The sequence below is a fragment of the Symphalangus syndactylus genome, chromosome 23 (assembly GCF_028878055.3).
Source record: "Symphalangus syndactylus isolate Jambi chromosome 23, NHGRI_mSymSyn1-v2.1_pri, whole genome shotgun sequence".
In the NCBI taxonomy this organism is placed as follows: Eukaryota; Metazoa; Chordata; class Mammalia; order Primates; family Hylobatidae; genus Symphalangus; species Symphalangus syndactylus.
In genome coordinates, this window is record NC_072445.2 from 10533172 (window position 1) to 10549684 (window position 16513).

The window sequence follows — 16513 nt, forward strand, 5'->3', positions numbered from 1 at the left end:
AGAAACCATGACAATAAGAACTTCCTTTTGGGTTTTCCAGCATTTGGTTTATAGGACATGGACCATATATAGATGTTTTTTGAATGTTGAAATATTTTACTCATAACAGTTTTCCCAGTAACTTGCTTCCGGTTGATTTAAAATTTGTAATACAACTTTGTCACAGCAGGTACCTTCATGAAACTCAATATTTGAGAAAAACGTGGAGTTTTTTCCCCTTTCTTTTGGCCAGAATGTATATCCAGGGTAGTGACTTTCGAGCAAATGCGTTTAAGCAACTCCAGTATTCTTACTACGCTACCTCCAACCCCGCTCCACGCATGGGGAGATCAGAGTTCCACATTTTCGGGTAAGCATTAGCCGTCCTGACGCTGCACGAGCGTGTTCTACAATTCCGAAAATTACTAACTTTTCCGTCTGCAACCTTTAATAATTGAGAGGGTATGCGCAACTCAGAAAAGTGCGCCCGCTGCGGTTGGGTGCAGAGTGGACTGGAGGAAAGACGACACCCATTTACGGTGCAGCCCCGGGCGGGGTCCGCCGACACGGCCTTCCCGGCGTGCCACGCGCGGAGGGGACTCTTAACGTGAAGCGCTGGGTGACTCAGCCGCGTGGCCGCGAGGGCCGGGGCGGGGGGCGCGCGCTGCTGCGGCACAGCCGGTCCCGGCTGCGGCATCTGGCTGCGCGGCCTGCGCGCGCCTCCCGGGCGGATTCCAGCCCTGAGCGCGACAGCGCGGCGGGGAGCGACGAGTAAGTGGCGGCGCGGTACGGTTTCGGGCGCGAAGACCGGGCAGGGCGAGTGTGGCCGCGGGCGTGGCCCGAGTCTTCCCTTTGTGGCCGAGGGGGCGTCTCCTCCGGACGCGGCGGCGGCGGCTCGGACCCCTGAGTGGAAAGGCCGCGGGGCTGCGCTGGGCGCGAGGAACCTGTGGGCAGCGGCGTGATGGGCTCCTGTTTCCGCGCGGAGGGCAGAGTCTGGTCCTGGGGAGGGAGGCGACGCTGCGCCCAGGCGGCGGGCACAGCTGAAGTGTAACTTGACTGCTTTTTTCAGGCCCCGGGTGGTTCATTCCGCCCCAGAGGAATGGCGAGAACCTGGAGTCTTGACTGGCAAAACATTTGCAGATGCGGTTTTTCTGGCAATTAATTGGCTCCATTAAAAATTAGGTAGTTGGTGGGACTTCCTCCTGAACTCTGGAGCCGAGTGCATTTTGCTCGGTCTTTTCAGCCCTGTTTCCGCGTCTTCCTTCCCTGCCACCCGCAAATTGCCAGCTTTCATCCGTGGCTCTGAGTGCAAAACAGCTGGGGAAAGCCTTAACCAGCAATTTTCTTTTAAATAAAACTTTGCTTTTTATAGCAGTGTCTTCAGATTTACAAGCCCAGTTCTGCACTATGAGAAATCTCTTCTATTTTGGAGTTTGTGATTCTTTCTGAAAATTCCTCGGTTGAAGAGATTTATTTTTAAATAAGAATCTAGTGAACAAACTAACATGATAAACAAGGCTGTGAAGGAACTGTTTAACCAGCTTATGAAAATATGTCCCAGAGTCTTTAGTTTTGTTCCTGTTCGCTGTGCGAGAAGTTGAGGTAGTTTTTTAATGGTCTCCAAAACAAAGTGTTGTAGTAGTGTCTGTCGGATGTGATGAATCCAGAGTCAGAGGACTTCCGCTCAGGGCCCCTACCTGAAACCCCAATTCCTAGGCCATAGTTCTGAAACAGAAGATGGTTCCTTAGTAATAAGGTTGCAGTACCCTAGCACCTCTTCCATAAATTTGATTCTAGAGATTTGTGATGGGTCCCTGAGTCTGGGATTTAAGCAAGCACCCGCACTCGTGGTCTGTTACTGATGATCCAGGGACCACACGTTGAGAAACACCACCTTTAGGCTGGGCTGGGAATTTTAAAAACTGCGCAACAGCCTTAACCCTTTGTCGATGTTTTCCCCCCCTGCCCCAAACCAGTCGTAGGACAAGAAGCCCTGACTCTCCAGAAGCCAATATGAGAAAAGATAGTGCTTTTTTTGACCCTGACAGGGGGTAGGAAATGATTTTCATACATATTCCGATATTGCTCTGGTGGTTTAGAGATAGCCCATTAATCTTTTCCTTCTGAGGGCTGCTTCTAGTATCATCAGAGCTTAATGCCATTAGGCCAAATCTCCGCCCAGCTCACTCAGTCTCCCCATGGAACCAGGAACCAGGGCAGCCAATGCCATATAATTCCCATGGCCTTGACTATCATATTATCTGGCATGTAGCAGCACTAGTAGCATTATGAGGGCTTTCAGTTCAGCTGGACGTTAATTTAGTCATCAAATATCTGCGTAATGCCTATTTTCCTCAAAGCGCTGTAGTAGGCTGTTTTATCAACAGCACTGCGATATAGACATATATTTCTGGCACAGAGTTGCATTCCCCCTTTGAGGCAGAAATGAGGGCTGGATAAACTCCACTGCTGCCAAAAGGTTCTCTTTATTCATTCATAATTCGTTCCTTCCTGTTATTCCAGAAATACACGTACTATTCCAATAATCTCGTTTTCTATAAAAAGTTAAGAAATACATTGGATGAGGTTAGTAGTTAGGTCAGTCTTAAATTCTGTAACAGAAGCCAGGCATGGTGGCTCACGCCTGTAATCCCAGCACCTTGGGAAGCCGAGGCAGATGGATTACCTAAGGTCAGGAGTTTCAGACCAGCCTGGCCAACCTGGTGAAACCCTGTCTCTACTAAAAATACAAAAATAAGCCAGGCATGATGGTGGGCACCTGTAATCCCAGGTACACAGGAGGCTGAGGCAGGAGAATCACTTGAATCCGGGAGGCAGAGGTTGCAGTGAGCCGAGATCGCGCCATTGTACTCCAGCCTGGGCAACAGAGTGAGACTCCGTCTCAAAAAAAAAAAAAAAAAATTCCGTAACAGAGACATCTAGTAACTTTGGTAAAGACAATAGTACACGCATTTTTGTATTTATTATTCCCCCTTCAAATAGATGTGTAGAGATGAGGTTAGAATTAGGCCATGTGTTTCTCTGACTTTTTTCCTCTCTTTGGTGTCTGATTTATCTTATTGAATCTTTTTCTGTTGATTGATAAAATGTCATGTCTTTCCTTCTGTAGCCCTGAGCTTCCTGATTGTTGTGTCTTCCTCTGGCCTTCAGTCTGATCTTCCTGCCCCTCTTTGGCTAAGTGGAGTAAAAAATTGAGGGGAATTGTTAGAATACCAAATGATTTTTAGTTGGAAGATCCAGAGTCTTAGATATATGAGGCTTAGAAATATAAAGGAGCCTAGGCCGGGCGCGGTGGCTCACGCTTGTAATCCCAGCACTTTGGGAGGCCGAGGCGGGCGGATCACGAGGTCAGGAGATCGAGACCACGGTGAAACCCCGTCTCTACTAAAACTACAAAAAATTAGCCAGGCGTGGTGGCGGGCGCTACTCGGAGAGGCTGAGACGGGAGAATGGCGTGAACCCGGGAGGCGGAGCTTGCAGTGAGCCGAGACTGCGCCACTGCACTCCAGCCTGGGCGACAGAGCGAGACTCCGTCTCAAAAAACAAAAAATAAAAAAAAAAAAATAAAAAAAAAAGAAATATAAAGGAGCCTATTACAAATTTATCAAGTGCAATCCTCTCAGATAAAGAATCTGAGAGATGCGATTACAGAGTAAGGACTCCTGGCTCCTAGCCCAGTGTTCTTCCCCCAAATTAAATGCTTCAAAAGTAGAAAATGCTTCAAAAGTAGAAAAGGTCCAGAGAAATTACAAGTAGATGGAGGAAATGGAGAGACTTTCATGACTACGAAAGCAGTATTATCTTATCTGGAAAAATGGAGATTGAAGGAGGATGTGATGTAACCATATAAATCATAAAAAGTGGGAGTACTAATAATAAGGAACTCTTTGAAGCTTGAAACAAGTAGTGAAAGGAGAAATAAGAGCAAGAGATAGCTATCTTGTAAAGCCCAAGAAATGTTATCAACTCAGTTTTGTTTTGTTTTGTTTTTTGAGACAGAATTTCGCTCTTGGTGCCCAGGCTGGAGTGCAATGGCGTGATCTTGGCGCACTGCAACCTCCGCTTCCCGGGTTCAAGCGATTCTCCTGCCTCAGCGTCCCGAGTAGCTGGGATTACAGGCACCCGCTATCATGCCCGGCTAATTTTTTGTATTTTTAGTTGGGACGGGGTTTCACCATGTTGGTCAGGCTGGTCTCGAACTCCTGACCTCAGGTGATCCACCCACCTGGGACTCCCAAAGTGCTGGGATTACAGGTTTGAGCCACCGTGCCAGGCCTGAACTCAGTATTTTTTAAAAATATTAAATAAAGGCTTAGATAACTACTTTGGTGATTTCTAAAATATGTTAAATGCTTGAGCAATGCCCAGAATCTTTGGAAGTTGTCATCAAGAGTATAACTATTGTCCTTACCAAACTTACTAGGTTCCTCTGTGATAGAATTTAAGACTGATGGCTAGGTGTGGTGGCTTACACCTGTAATCTCAGCACTTTGGAAGGTCAAGGGGGGAGGATTTCTTTAGCCCAGAAGTTCCAGACCATCCTGGGCAACACAGGGAGACCCTGTCTGTATTATTTTAAAAATTAAAAAACAAACAAAGAATTTAAGACTCATCTAACTACTAACCTCATCCAATGTGATATTTCTTAATTTAATGGAAAATGAGATTATTGGGAATAGTACATGTATTTCTGGAATAGTAGGAAGGAAAGAATTACGGATGAAGAAAGAGGGCCTTTTGATGTTTTAGCTTGGAATCCCCAAATTAGACACTGTAAGATTGATTGTTCTTATATATTCATGAAAGTAGTAGAAATAAAAATAGTAATGGCTTAATAGTTAGTATACATTCTATACCAGCCACTTACTAAATGGTTTTACATCATTATCCCATTTAATTATCTCCATTCTACAGATAAAGACTCTAAGACACAAGAGATTAAGTTTGCCCCAAATAGTATACCTAATAAGTAGCTGAGCGTGTAGTAAAATAAGTCCATTTGACTTCAGAGCCATTAAAATATATGCTGAAGAGCGTCCTAGTTATATTTCATTGGGAAGTGGTTAAGAATGTGGGTTGTGGAGTCAGTGTTGCCTGGGTTCAAATCCTGACTCCTCCATTTACTAGGTTGGATAAAGTACTTTATCAGTTTCTGTCTCTGAAATAGACAATAATAGTACCTACCTATCCCAGGATTTTTAGGATTGAGTTAATTCATGTAAAGTTCATAGAACTATGCCTCACAAACTGTAAGTTTTCAGGAAATGCTGGCCATTAATGTTTTAAAAAATATTTTTAGGCTGGGCAGGGTGGCTCAAGCCTGTAATCCCAGCACTTTGAGAGGCTGAGGTGGCTGGATCATTTGAGGCTAGGAGTTTGAGACCATCCTGGCCAACATGGTGAAACCCCCGTCTCTACTAAAAATACAGAAAATTATCTGGGCGTGTTGGCATGCGACTGTAATCCCAGTTACTGGGGAGGCTGAGGCATAAGAATTGCTTGAATCTGGGAGGCAGAGATTTCAGTGAGCCAAGATCGCACCACTGCACTCCAGCCTAGGCAAGAGAGCAAGACTCTGTCTCAAAAAAAAAAGAAAAAAAATTATAATTTTTGATATATTATTGTGCTTAGAAAGGAAAACATATTTATAATTTACTTCATGGTGGGTGCTGTAGCTCATATCTATAATCCCGGCACTTTGGGAGGCTGACATGGGCACGTCGCGTGAGCCCAGGAGTTCGAGATCAGCCTAAGCAACATGGCACAACTCTGTCTCTACAAAAAATATAAAAATGAGCCAGGTGTGGTGGTGTGCGCCTTTAATCCTAGCTACTCTGGAGGCCGAGGTGGGTGGATCGATTGAACCCAGAAGGTGGAGGTTGCAGTGAGCTGTGATCGTGCCACTGCATTCCAGCCTGGGCGACAGAGCACGATCCTGTCTCCAAAATATGTGTGTGTGTGTGTGTGTGTGTGTGTGTATTTGAAATACTGAGGTTTTATGATAAGTATAGATATAAAGTAAGCTTTATCTTCGCCCTTACTAAAACAGGAACATTACTAAAATTTTGGAAAGCATTGGAATGTAGTAGAAAGATCCATGATCCAGGTCAGATGATTTGCTTCTAGTTGTCACTGTCACTGCTAGCTCTGTGATTCTAGGTTCAAAATTTCTGTTTTATACAGAAGGTTGTGAGGATCAAATGAACTAACAAATAGGAATGAAATTTGAATTTTATATGCTATACAAATGTAAATTGCCATTTTAAAAATTATGGAGGAAAGTTACAATGAATTATTGTTGCATAGATTATTGAAAGTTCAATTTCCTTAGAATAAAACAGGTAGTAACTTACACCTCTATGTGAAGATCACAATACATATCTTAAAATTATCTAAGACACCCTCCATGTGTTTGTCTCAAGTCTCTTTTTTACAGGGAGAAGGTGAAATTTAATTTTTGCAGTTGTATCTGTGTTGGTTTGCTAAGGCTGCCAAAGCAAAGGACCACTGTCTCGGTGGTTTGAACAACAGAAATTTATTTTCTCACAATTTTGGAAGCTAGAAGGCCAAGATGGTGTCAGGAGGGTTTGTTTTCTTCTGTGGTCTCTGTCTTTGACTTGTACATGGCCATTTTCTTCTCCCTGTGTCTTTGTGTCCGGAATTTATTCCTTCTGGTGGGTTCTTGGTCTCGCTGACTTCAAGAATGAAGCCGCGGAGCCTCGCAGTGAGTGTTACAGTTCTTAAAGATGGTGTGTCCAGAGTTTGTTCCTTCACATGTTCAGATGTGTCTGGAGTTTCTTCCAGTGGGTTCGTGGTCTTGCTGACTTCAGGAGTGAAGCCGCAGACCTTCGCAGTGAGTGTTACAGCTCTTAAAGGTGGCGCGTCTGGAGTTGTTTGTTCCTCCCAGTGGGTTCGTGGTCTTGCCAACTTCAGGAGTGAAGCCACAGACCTTTGCAGTGAGTGTTACAGCTCATAAAGGTAGTGCAGACCCAAAGAGTGAGCAGCAGTAAGACTTACTGTGAGGAGCGAAAGAATAAAGCTTCTACAGTTTGGAAGGGGTTCTGAGCGGGCTGCTGCTGCTGGCTCAGGTGGCCAGCATTTAGTCCCTTATTTGGCCCCATCCACGTCCTGCTGATTGGTCCATTTTACAGAGTGCTGATTGGTCCATTTAACAAACCTTTAGCTAGACACAGAGTGCTGATTGGTGCGTTTTTACAGAGTGCTGATTGGTGCATTTACAAACCTTTAGCTAGACACAGAGTGCTGATTGATAGACACAGCGCTGATTGATGTGTTTTTACATAGTGCTGATTGGTGCGTTTACAATCCTTTAGCTAGACACAGAGTGCTGATTGGTGTGTTTTTACAGAGTGCTGATTGGTGCATTTATAATCCTTTAGCTAGACACAGAGCACTGATTGGTGTGTTTACAATCCTTTAGCTAGGCAGAAAAGTTCTCCAGTTGCATTTACAATCCTTGAGGCAGAAAAGTTCTCCAAGTCCCCACTCGACCCAGGAAGTCCAGCTGGCTTCACTTCTCATCTTCACATTGTCGTCCCTCTCTTTATGTGTTCTAATCTCCCCGTTTTGAGGACACCAGACATTGGATTAGGGCCCACCTTAATGACTTCGTTTAAAAGGCACTGTCTCCAAATACAGGCACATTCTGAGGACTAGGGTTTAGGGCTTCACATATGAACTTTGAGGGAGACACAGTTCAGCCCCGACAATCTGTTTAAGAAGTTATGTGTTGGTGGCTGGGCGGGGTGGCTCACGCCTGTAATCCCAGCACTTTGGGAGGCCAAGGCGGGCGGATCACAAGGTCAGGAGATCGAGACCATCATGGCTAACACGGTGAAACCCCGTCTCTACTAAAAATATAAAAAATTAGCTGGGCGTGGTTGCAGGTGCCTGTAGTCCCAACTACCTGGGAGGCTGAGGCAGGAGAATGGCGTGAACCCAGGAGGCGGAGCTTGCAGTGAGCCGAGATTGTGCCACTGCACTCCAGCCCGGGCGACACAGCGAGACTCCGTCTCAAAAAAAAAAAAAAAAGAAATTATGTGTTGGGGCCGGGTGCAATGGCTCATGCCTGTAATCCCAACACTTTGGGAGGTGGAGGCAGGTGGATCATCTGAGGTCAGGAGTTTGAGACCAGCCTGGCCAACATGACAAAACCCTGTCTCTACTAAAAATACAAAAATTAGCTGGGCAAGGTGGCACGTGCCTGTAATCCCAACTACTCGGGAGGCTGAGGCAGGAGAATCGTTTGAACCTGGGAGGCAGAGGTTGCAGTGAGCTGAGATTGCGCCACTGCACTCCAGCCTGGGTGACAGAGTGAGACTCTATCTCAAAAAACAAACAAAAAAAAAGGTTATGTGTTGGGTAATCTGAATGCTCCCTTGCCCTCATCACTATGTCCTACACCGTGAGGCCCAGGCAGCATTCTTTTTCAGGTGACTGGCTTTACCTGTTCTTCAGAACCATGCTTACTTTTGTATACCCTAAGAAGCATATTATGCCTCTGCATAAATCATTGTGTTATGTTATATTTAAGATTATCCTGTTAGCCTACTGAATAATGTGCTTGAAAAACTATTCTATACATTAACCTAAATTCCTAATTCTTCTATTAAGCTCATTTCTTCTTTAATCTAGATGGAAGAATATCAAACTATTTTATGTGATAATATATTGTTTTCTGATTAAACTTTAAAAATTTTCTCTTAAACTGTTTCAAGTAGTTTTAAAAATTTATTTTGTTTTATTTTATTTTACTTTTTAAGAGACAGAAGTCTTGCTAGGTTGCCCAGGCTGAAGCATAGTAGCTATTCACAGTCTTGATCCCACTACTGATCAGCACAGGAGTTTTGACTTGCTCTGTTTCCAGCCTGGGTCAGTTCTCCCCTCCTTAGGCATTCTGGTGGATCCCTGCTCCTGGGAGGTCACCATTGATGCTAAATTTAGTGCAGACACCTGACTGACATAGTGCACTACAGCCCAGAACTTCTGGGCTCAAGTGATCCTCCTACCTCAGCCTCCTAAGTAGCTGGGGCTACAATAGTGTGCCACGGAACCTAGTTACAAGCAGTTTTTAAGAAACCGTTCCAATGATTCCAACGTTTTCTTGAGGAGGTATCTGCTTTTAGAGATACATTTTCATTTTTCCTTATTTTAAAGATAATAACACATTCATTTTTAGAGACTTTAAAATATTCAGTAAGACAATAACTTTTTAAAAGAAAAGTCACGTGATTCTACAGTTAAGGGAGAATAATCTTTTCCATCTTTTTTCTGTGGATACATTTATTGTTTCAACCCGCCTTTTAAAAATCTAATATATCAATACTATTTCACACTATTTCAGTTATTTTCTTTTCTGAAATAAGGTCTTGGCTCTGTCACCCAGGCTGAAGTGTAGTGGCAAGATTTCAGCTCACTGCAGCTTTGACCTCCGGGCTTAAGCAGTCCTCCCACCTCAGCCTTGCACAAGTAGTTGGAACTGTAGGTATGTGCCACCACACGCAGCTAATTTTTTTATTTTTTGTAGGAACGAGGTCTCACTGTGTTGTCCAGGTTTGTCTTGAACTCCTGGGCTCAAGCGATCCGCCTGCCTTGGCCTCCCAAAGTGTTCGGATTACATGCATAAACTGCTGCACCTGGCCCTATTTTAGTTATTTTCAAACAGATTTCTATTTATTTATTTAGAGACAGAGTCTCACTCTGTCACCCAGGCAGTGCAGTAGTGCAATCTCAGCTCACTGCAACCTCCTCCTCCCAGGTTCAAGTGCTTTTCATGCCTCAGCCTCCTGAGTAGCTGGAATTATAGGTACACACCACCATGCCCAGCTAATTTTTGTATTTTTAGTAGAGACAGGGTTTCGCCATGTTGACCAGGCTGGTCGCAAACTCCTGACCTCAAGTGATCTGCCCACCTTGGCCTCCCAAAGTGCTGGGATTACAGGTGTGAGTCAATGTGCCTGGCCTATTTTTTTAATTGGTGAATCATATGAATTGATTTTTGAATGTTAAACCAATCTTTGCCATAATGTATTATCCTTTTTTATGTGGCTGAATTTGATTTTCTCATAATTTGTTTAGGATTTTTGTGATTATGTTCATGAGAAAGTTTGATATAATTTCTTCCTTAAAAGTGTGGGAAAATTTGCTAGTCAAGCCATTTGATTTGGAAAAGTTTTAATTATCAATTAAATTTCTTTACTAGATACAGGACTTTGCAGATTTTCTAATTTTTTTAAGTCAGTTTCAATAAATTAAGGAATATTCATTTCATCTGCAAATTCTAATTTACTGGCATAAGTTGTACAGAATAACTGCTCATCTTTTTAGTCTCGTGGGATCTGTAATGACAGTCTTTTTTCATCTGTGATCATTGTAATGTGCATCGTCATTTTCTTTCTTTCTTTTTTTTTTGAGATGAAGTCTCACTCTGTTGCCCAAGCTGCAGTGCAATGTCGCTATCTTGGCTTACTGCAACCTCTGCCTCCCGAGTTCAAGCGATTCTCCTGCCCCAGCCTCCTGAGTAGCTGGGACTACAGGTGTACACCATGACACCCGGCTAATTTTTGTATTTTTAGTAGAGACGGGGTTTAACTCTGTTGGCCAGGCTGGTCTTGAACTCCTGACCTTGTGATCTGCCCGTCTCAGCCTCCCAAAGTGCTGGGATTACAGGCGTGAGCTGCCGTGCCCGGCCTTATTTTCTTTTTAAAACAACTTCATTGAGAGAGAATTCACATAACATACAATTCACTCATATAAAGTATAGAGTTGAGTGGTTTAGTATATTCAAAGTTGTGCAGACATTACCACCATTATTTCTTTCTTTATCAGTTTTCTTAGCTTTTTTTTTTTTTTTTTTTTGGATACAGGGTCTCACTCTGTTGCCCTGGCTGGAGTGCAGTGGTGCGATCTTGGCTCACGGCAACCTCTGCCTCCCAGGCTCAAGCGATTCGTGTGCCTCAGCCTCCCAAGTAGCTGGGATTACAGGCATGCGCCACTACTGCCCGGCTAATTTTTTTTGTATTGTTAGTAGAGACGGGGTTTCACCATGTTGGGCAGGCTGGTCTTGAACTCCTGACCTCAGGTGATCTGCCCGTCTTGGCCTCCCAAAGTGCTAGGATTACAGGCATGAGCCACCGTGCCTGGCCTACTTTATGGCTCTTTACCAGAAAAGTTTGCCACCTCATTCTTCAGTGTTACTTTTAGGCTCCCAATGGAAAACCTGGGGTATTTCACAGGATCCTTCCTCCTCTGCAGACCCATTCCAGTTTTTGTCTCTCCAGCACCTTGACGCTGACAAAAGCTCTGCTTAACGTCTCAACTTTTGGGCCGGGCACAGTGGCTTATGCCTGTAATCCCAGCACTTTGGGAGGCTGAGGTGGGCGGATCACCTGAGGTCAGGAGTTTGAGACCGGCCTGGCCAACATAGTGAAACCCTGTCGCTACTAAAAATACAAAAATTAGCTGGGTGTGGTGGCAGATGTCTGTAGTCCCAGCCACTCAGGAGGCCAAGGCAGGATAATCGCTTGAACCTGAGTGGCGGAGGTTGCAGTGAGCCAAGATCATGCCACTGCACTCCAGCCTGGGCGATAGAGGGAGACTCCGTCTAAAAACAAAAACAGAACAAACAAAAAAACTTCTCAACTTTTTAGCTGCTGCTTTCTACTTAGCTTTATAGCCTTTTGGCAGCTGCTTCCAAATTGGCAAATATCTGGAGGAGGAAAGTGGTACAGTGTTGGGCTTAACTTACTTGCTTTCTCTATTAGCGTCCCACCAAAGAAAATAGAACCAGTAGTGTGTGTGTGTGTGTGTGTGTGTGTTCACACACATACATATTAGGCTACTTATTGCAAGGAATTGGTTCACAGGATGTTGGGGACTAGCTAGGCAAGTCTGAAACCCGTAAGGCAGGTTGCAGCCAGGAGGGGCAGGCGGGAACTCTAGGATAGGAGCAAAAGCTACAGTCTGCAGGCAGAATTTCTTCTTCCTCAGAGAAGTTTGTGTTCTGCCCTTAAAGTAACTGATTGGATCAGGCCACCCAGATTATCTAGGATAATCTTCCTTACTTAAAGTAAGTAACTATAGACTGTAATTGTATCTACCAAATACCTTGACAGCAACACCTGTATTAGTGTTTGAATAACGGGACTGTAGCCTAGCCAAGTTGATACATAAAATTGACCATCACATCCTCTCTGTAGGAATTCACTTCTTGAGTCTTGGCCACTTTACTAGTTGTCTGATGCCTTCAAACAGATGTTTTTTTTTCTGTTTTACTCAGCTTTTCTGAGCGCTCTCCAGTAGGAGGTTTATTCTGGTAGAAACTTGCCCATTGGTAGCAGCAGAAATCCCAGTGTTCTAGAAAATGTTCTGAGGCAGGTACAGTAGCTCACGCCTGTAATCCCAGCACTTTGGGAGGCCAAGGCAGGAGGATTGCTTGAGACCAGCCTGGGTGACATAGCAAGACCCCATCGCTAAAAAATTAGCTTTGTTTTTGAGATGGGGTCTCGCTCTGTCACCCAGGCTGGAGTGCAGTGGCGCAGTCTTGGCTCACTGCAACCTCTGCCTCCCGGGTTCAAGCGATTCTCCTGCCTCAGACTCCCAAGTGGCCAGGATTACAGGCGCCTGCCACCACATCCAGCTAATTTTTGTATTTTTAGTAGAGACAGGGTTTCGCCATGTTGGCCAGGCTGGTCTCGAACTCCTAACCTTAGGTGATCCGCCCACCTTGGCCTCCCAGAGTGTTGGGATTACAGGCCTGAGCCACCACGCCAGGCCTTTTTTTTTGTTTTTTAAGAGACAGGGTCTTGCTCTGTCATCCACGGTGGCATATAGTGGTGCTATCACAGCTCACTGCAGTTTTGACTTGAGCTCAAATGACCTTCCTGCCGCAGCCTCCTGAGTAGCTGAGACTACAAGTGTGCACAACCATTCCTGGAAAAAAGAGATGGTAAAGAGCCTGTGGAGCCTGTAGCCCACTCCTGAGTAGCTGGGACTACAGGTGTGCAAAACCACGTCTGGAAAAAAGAGATGGTAAAGAGATAGGGGTCTTGGTGTGTTGTCCAGGCTAGTCTCATGCAATCCTCCTCTCATGCAAACCTTGGCCTCTCAAGTAGCTGGGACTACAGGCATATGCCACCATGCCTGGCTAATTTTTTTATATTTCTTTTTATGGAGACGGGGTTTTGCCATGTGGCCCAGCCTGGTACTCCTGGTCTCAAGTGATCCACCTGCCTCGGCCTCCCAAAGTACTCAGATTACAGGTGTGAGCCACCGTGCCCAGCCTAATTTTTTATTTTTTGGAGAGATGGGGGTCTCACTGTGTTGCCAAGGCTGGTCTCAAATTCCTGGGCTCAAGCAGTCCTCCCACCTTGGCCTCCTAAAGTACAGGGATTGCATGTGTGAGCCATTGTGGGCTGTATGCTATTCTTGAATTAATGAAGATACTGTGTAATCCTTTAAATCACTTATCTGATGCTTTTCAGAGATTCCCACATTACTTGCCTTGGTCATATTGTGGAATTTAGAATTGGAATGGTTTCTTGTAATTTTACTAATGCTGAGCATTAAAGAAGGCCTTGCTATTTTTAAGTCTGTATCCTAATCAAATGTTGAGGCCGGGTACAGGGACTCACGCCTATAATTCCAATGCTTTGGGAGGCCCAGGTGGGATGATTGGTTGAGCCCACAAGTTAGAGACCAGTTTAGGCAACATAGTGAGACTCCTATCTCTACTTAAAATAGAATAAAAAAATTAGCTGGGCATGGTTGTGCATACCTGTAATACCAGCTACTTGGGAGGCTGAGGCAGGAGGATGGCTTGAGCCCAGGAGTTGGAGGCTACAGTGAGTCATGATCTACCACCGCAAAAATGTCAAGAAGTCTGGAAACAGTGTTAAATGCAAAACGACGGCAAGAATTGTAGACTTAATATGCTAATCAAAGAGGGGAAATTTATGGTACTTGTCTTTAATATTTAAAGGGCTGGAAGTCATGGAAGGATATGTTTTTCCGGGGGTAGGATTAAACTAATGCATGGAAGTCACGGTGGGTGTAATAGATTATTTTTGGATATTTTTAGGTAGACTGGGATGAACTAGTAGAGGTGTTTTGTAGTCTCGGGTGGAAGGTTTGAGGTCCCAGATTTTGAGGTTCATGATTGGTAAAATTGTGGCAGTGGGTGATTGGGAGACCATCATAAGGTTGCTGGCATTTTATTTTGTCATGTAAGGGCATTAAAAAATCTAGCCTTCTTTTTTGAGACAGGGTCTTGCTCTGTTGTCCAGGCAGGGAGGCAGTAGCATGATCATGGCTCACTGGAGTTTCAGCCTTCTGGACTCAAGGAGTCCTCCCATCTCAGCCTCCCGAGTAGGTGGGACTACAGGCATGAGCCACCATGCCCAGCTAATTTTTTTTATTTTTATTATTGTAGAGAAAGGTCTAGGCCGGGCGCAGTGGCTCATGCCTGTAATCCCAGCACTTTGGGAGGCTGAGGTGGGCGGATCACCTGAGGTCAAGAGTTTGAGACCAGCCTGACCAACATGGAGAAACCCTGTCTCTACTAAAAATACAAAAAAATTAGCCGGGCGTGGTGGTGCATGTCTGTAATCCTAGCTACTCAGGAGGCCAAGGCAGGAGAATTGCTTGAACCTGAGAGGCAGAGGTTGGAGTGAGCTGAGATCGTGCCACTGCACTCCACCCTGGGCAACAAGAGCAAAACTCCATCTCAAAAAAAAAAAAAAAAAAAAAAAAGAAAGGTCTTGCTATGTTACCCAGGCTGGTCTCGAACTCCTGGGCTCAAGCGATCCTCCTGCCTTGGCCTCCCAAAGTGCTGGGATTACAGGCATGAGCCACTGTGTCTGGACTATTACATTTTTAAAGAAGGCATTTTTGGCCAAGTGAGATGGCCATGCCTGTAATCCCAACACTTTGGGAGACCAAGATGGGAGGATAGCTTGATCCCAGGAGCTCGAGACTGGCCTGGGCAACATAGTGAGACCCTGTCTCTACAGAAGAATTTAAAAAGGGGAAAAAAAAATTAGCCAGGCGTGGTGGCATGTATCTGTGGTTCCATCTACTTGGGAGGCTGAAGTGGGAGGATTGCTTGAGCCTGGGAGTCCAAGTCTGTTTTTTCTTTTTTTTATACTGACCACTATACTAATGAGGAAAAAAAATACATTTTTAATATTAAAAAAGAAGTAAAGATGGCCAGGCGCCGTGGCCCATGCCTGTAATCCCAGCACTTTGGGAGGCCGAGGTGGGTGGATCACTTGATATCAAGGTCAAGAGTTTGAGACTAGCCTGACCAACGTGGTGAAACCCCATCTCTACTAAAAATACAAAAATTAGCCAGGCCTGGTGGCACGTGCCCGTAATCCCAGCTACTCGGGAGGCTGAGGCAGGAGAATCGCTTGAACTGGGAGGCAGAGGTTGCAGTGAGCTGAGATCATGCCACTGCACTCCAGCCTGGGCGACAGAGCGAGACTCCGTCTCAAAAAGAAAGAAAAAGAAGATATCATTTAGGTACAAAGGATAGCCCTTCCCAAGGAAGCCTTACACTAACATATACCATAACTTTTCACTTCATATTTTAACATTTTTTAAATCAGGATGCATCTGAAAATTATATATGTATTTAATATAATAGTACTTCTTTTTCCTAAAAAGTTATTAGATTGATGATGTCTTAGTGTCAAGTGTCTTAGGACTCAGAAAATGGTGTGTGGGTTACATTATCTACATTGGCCTAATTTTTGACAAGACTGCATGAAAACTTTTGACAGCAATTGGTGTTGGTCCTTGACCTTTACACTGTTTTCTGACAGTGATTTGTGGATTGTTTATAACATGAATTTTCTACATGTTAGCTCTGTTACTACAGTACTGATTTGTGGATCTGTCCTCTAAAGCCTTCAACTCTTTTCTTGCTATATAAATGCTTAGCTCTTTTCTATAAAATAGTCAACTGTATTTACTAATATACTTTTAATTTTTTAATTGCACTGCTTTAAAAAATGTCATTACTAAAAGTATATCCCTTGGATTTCCTAGAAGTTTGTCTTTAAATTATTCTTTACAGCCTATGTAGTTGTTCCTTTAGAGAGTTTTAGGTAATAGCCAAGTAGAGGAATATCCTGGACATTGAAGACCTTACCCTGGAAATTCTATTATATGTTGACCAGCTTTTTTGTAGGAGTCGTGAGCTTTCTTTGAACTATTATGTGCCTTGGATTGTTCTCCTTAAGGTTTCATTAGAATGACCTTAACTAGTTAAGTTCAATCAAAAGAGGAAGCACCCCACATGGAAATTATAGAATTCCATCTAACCAGTATTTAGGTAATAAAGTTGAAAGAAGTTACAGCAGAATTAGATCTCTCTTTTTTTCCCCCCGAGACTGAGCCTGTAGCCCAGGCTGGAGTGCAGTGGAATGATCTCAGGTCAGTGCAACCTCCACCTCACAGGTTCCAGTGATTCTCCTGCCTCAGCCTCCCGAGT

At 44.3% G+C, this 16513-nt stretch overlaps 1 protein-coding gene across 3 annotated transcripts in view; it reads left to right on the plus strand.

Annotated features, from left to right (window-relative positions):
• Positions 1–219: 219 nt before the first annotated feature.
• KCTD20 (potassium channel tetramerization domain containing 20) overlaps positions 220–16513 on the plus strand; it is a 45257-nt gene continuing 28963 nt past the window's right edge. The window contains exon 1 of one of the 3 annotated variants that reach the window (XM_055264348.2): positions 220–750. The gene's annotated coding sequence lies outside the window, so the exon portion shown is untranslated. The remainder of the gene's footprint in view (positions 751–16513) is intronic. The other 2 variants (XM_055264349.2, XM_055264352.2) reach the window with 2 other exon arrangements.